General features: G+C 35.2%; 1 pseudogene; it reads right to left on the bottom strand.

Annotated features, from left to right (window-relative positions):
* Positions 1–1,832, bottom strand: part of LOC106321051 — a 4,146-nt pseudogene extending 2,314 nt beyond the window's left edge.
* Between the last annotated feature and the right edge of the window lie 2,129 nt (positions 1,833–3,961).

Here is a 3,961-nt window from a genome sequence, read left to right as displayed (position 1 = left end):
TTTTTCAAAACGTCTATATATTATTAGAAATTTGAAGATTCTCACTCTGAAAATTTTGTGATCAATAGATTATTTTTTTGTTATAATAAGTTACAAATGATCATAAAATATAACGCATATGATTTTTTATTTAATAAATATTCAAACTAAATAATATATATATATATATATATATATATAAATACTAATGATTTAAAGCAACAAGATTGGCTGATCAATTTAGTTGTTCAGTTGAAATCTTTCAAAAGTATGTGAAAAATTAAAGTCAAAGTAAATATGGATTTAGAATAGTAGTTATATTTTACTAACCAAAATACCGAAAAAAACCGAACCGAACCGAAACCAATCTGATATCTGGATTGAACACCCCTAATCCAAATGAAGCCAAACTATTGTTTCATTCTCCAAAATATAATAAAAATAATAACTTAATTCCACGCAAAGCACGGGTCTTATCCTAGTAAGAAACATAATTGAGTAGAAATACATTCAGCGCTTACTTAAAAGTTTGATAAATACTCTTTCTATTTACCTTTCTATAGTCATTATTGTCCAGCTTCTCAACAAGTTTGGGTCCAGACAGAGGCGGCCCTGGGCCCAAGCAGATGAAGCATGGGCTTCCGGCCGCCTTGATAATAACTAAAATATCGGCCACTTTTTTCACAAGATCTGTGTTAGTCTAGTGGTCTACATGTCTATAGTCTCACATTCCAGTCATGAGTTCAAAACCCCCCTGCTTCATTCCAGCCACATTTTTGGTTTTGGCTTGTAGCCTTAAGATTTATAGGACCGGCTCTGGGTCCAGATGCTAAGAAACCTCGTCCCAGAGGACTGTAAGCAACAATCCCGATCCCAAGTTCTCTGAAGAAGGAAAGAGAAGACGATCGATGGATATTGCACACCACGAAAGGAGGAGAAAATATGCATCAACTGCCTTACCTGCAGGTCGGGATGATATCTTCTTCCACGTCTCTCGACCACAAATACCATTCTAACTGCACTGAAGTTATCGGATGAACAGCATGTGCTCTTCTGATGGTTGAGGCGGAGGCTTCAGATAAACCAATGTACATTATTTTACCTTCTTCTACAAGCTTCTTCAGTTCTCCCATCTTAATATTTAACAAAGAAAAGAAGTTACTAACTTCAGCAAAAGGTGAAGGATTTCCAAACCAATTAGAGCTAAGAAGCAACCATAAATGGTAGATGAGAAGATTCTTGTCAGATTTGCATCTTCACCCAGATGGAGGTGAGCAAACGAACAGGGCCTCAGTCAAAGATCACTTCAGACAAGACACTGCTGTTCTTAATGACTAAGCAGATAGCATCGTCCTAAATTCTGAACACATCCAGAGCCAGCGATGTCAAACTCTCACTGAGAGTAAGAAAACTTACAGTGATTTCGATAGGGACACGAGTATCGACCCGATGCTGATAATAGAGATCAATGTAACTCACATCAAGCCGCTTCAAACTTGCTTCACAAGCAGCCCTAACATAGAAAGGATCTCCCTTTAATTTATCTCTAGCTTTCCCTCTGCATTACTGATTCCAAATTTGGTGGCGAGCTCTACTTTCTCCCTCACCCCATTCTTCAGAGCCTGATATAATTCAAATATCTCAACAATGAAAATCATTTTTTAGAGAAGTAGCAAAATAAGGATGGGAAATTTCGAAAGCTAACCTTGCCGAGGAGCAACTCGTTGGTCTCAGGACCATAAATGTCGGAGGTATCTAAGAAAGTAACTCCGGAGTCGATTACGTGATGAAGAAGAGCGATGGCGTCAGTGTCTGGTTTGGCCCAACAATACCTCAAAACCTTGGCTTCCAGGCTTCATCCTCTTCACTCCGCTAGCTTCTGTCATGGATATATCTCTCCCTGACTCCCTCTTCGGTAGAGTTTTGAAAAGCGAGGAAATGTTGTTAGAGTTGGGTTGGTAAATGGTATAATGATGACGAAAGACAAAAAAAACACGTTTTTCGATTGTTAAAGAAAAAATGCAATTTGGTTTGTCGGATTCTCAGCTGGGCTGACATAAGCCACACACCACCTCAATGGAAATTTATCCCCAAAACTAGGGGTGACATTTGGGTTTGAATTCGGGTTTGGTATAGATTCCTATTGGTTTTGTTTATTTGATTCCAAGAAAACTTCAACCAAAACCAACCGAATTGAATTTGGTTTAGTTCGGTCTGGTTTGGTCTATTATCAGTTTAGTTAAGTCAAATTAATTTTTAGTTCTGTTCTAATTCCTTTAAGAAAGTATAATTTATAAAAATTAAAGAAATAATCTAATCACTTAATCATTAAATTCTTACAATTTAAATGTAAAAAATCATGATAAAAGATGTAGAAAAAGTAATCTAATAGTTTTAAATTATTATCTTCAAACTTAATACAATTACTACAGATACTTTTTCGACTTTGATGATAGTGTAGAAAAGTTATGTTTTTGTTTTATTTTATTGTAAATTGTGTTTTTTGTATTCATTTTGAAGTAAAATGTATTAAATTATGTTTAGTTATTATGATAGATGGTTAAATATGGTAAATCTTTATATTATTAGTATATTTAGTTACTCAAATTAAATATACTTCAGTTTTTGGTTTGCTTTGGTTTAAAATTAAAGCCATCTTGGTTTGCTACTTGCAATCTTGAAGACTCGCCATAAGGACAGTCAAACCAATTACTCTAAATTCAACTTCATGATTCTTGAGTTCCTTCTCAATATCTACACTAACTTTACATCCTTAAAGCATAAGCAATCGGGCAAATTGAGCAGGAGTGCGTCCTTTCTTCTCCGACATTGCACAAACGTTGTCGTAAAGAATGCTGTTGTGGTCTTTTTCCTGTTGAAATCTTGGAAGAGTGCAACCAGAAACAGAATTGAGCAAATATAGAGTCAATTAACTCACATCTTAATATCTTATATATAAGGACAATCAGTAGTAGTTGCCTTTCTGAAGTCATTATTGTCTAGCTTCTCAACAAGTTTGGGACCTGATGAAAAGAAGCCTCTTCCTAAAGTTCTCTAAAGAAAGAAACAAAGAACATTAAGCTACATGATTAATGTATAATGCACCAAGAAAATATGATGAAATCTATATACCTTAAAAAGGTGCAAGCTGCTTTCATAAAGATCAGGAAATGTGGCATATCAGAATAAACCTTAAATAAACTAGTCAGAAAGAAAAAAATCCTTCAGGGAATAAGCTCGAAAAAGAATCGTGACACAAGGGGAATATCATTTGTCTCTAATCTTAATTTCTTAGAACCCAATCTATTAGTTCTATCATATTACGAGCCATATATGAACTAAGTTCTGTATCCACCTGATGCTTACCTCTCTCTTTCCCTCTATTCAAAAGTAGCCAAACGTATGATTTTCAAGGCATGTCATCATCTTATCCTTTAGGATCAGATATTGTGTTTCGTTTCTACATTTTACATGATGCCATATCACCTGATGATGTTTTATAAAAATATCAAGGGACACCAATTTGAAATCAAACTGCACAGAAACATACCCAAGACGTTTTCAAGCCATCCCCGAAACATATACAATATGTGTCAATAGACGTACTCGCGCTTCATAATCATAGCCGCTGTTCGAAAACGCGGCCGCCTAGGCGCTATTCAGAGGTTAACCGTGGCGATTATGCCCAAATCGGTGTAGCCAGGCGTTGACCAGCGTAAAACCGCCTAATTTTCGCGTTGATCGCCTAGTCCCGCGTTGACCGCCTAAGTTTTTTTTTCCGTCTGTGCAAGTTAAAACACGGTTGATTATTTTTTACTCATTATTGACAGATTTTGTGTAATTATTCATTACTAAATAATTATAATTAACTATCAAACCCAGAACAAACACATATATACTACATTTAGAATTTTTTTTCGTACCAAACCCACCATTTACGAATCAAAAAGAGATTGTTTAAAATTATATAAAAAAAAATTAT

Source organism: Brassica oleracea, unplaced genomic scaffold (assembly GCF_000695525.1).
Source record: "Brassica oleracea var. oleracea cultivar TO1000 unplaced genomic scaffold, BOL UnpScaffold01187, whole genome shotgun sequence".
In the NCBI taxonomy this organism is placed as follows: domain Eukaryota; kingdom Viridiplantae; phylum Streptophyta; class Magnoliopsida; order Brassicales; family Brassicaceae; genus Brassica; species Brassica oleracea.
Note: the sequence above shows the minus strand (reverse complement) of the source record. Positions and strands in the feature narration are given on the sequence as shown.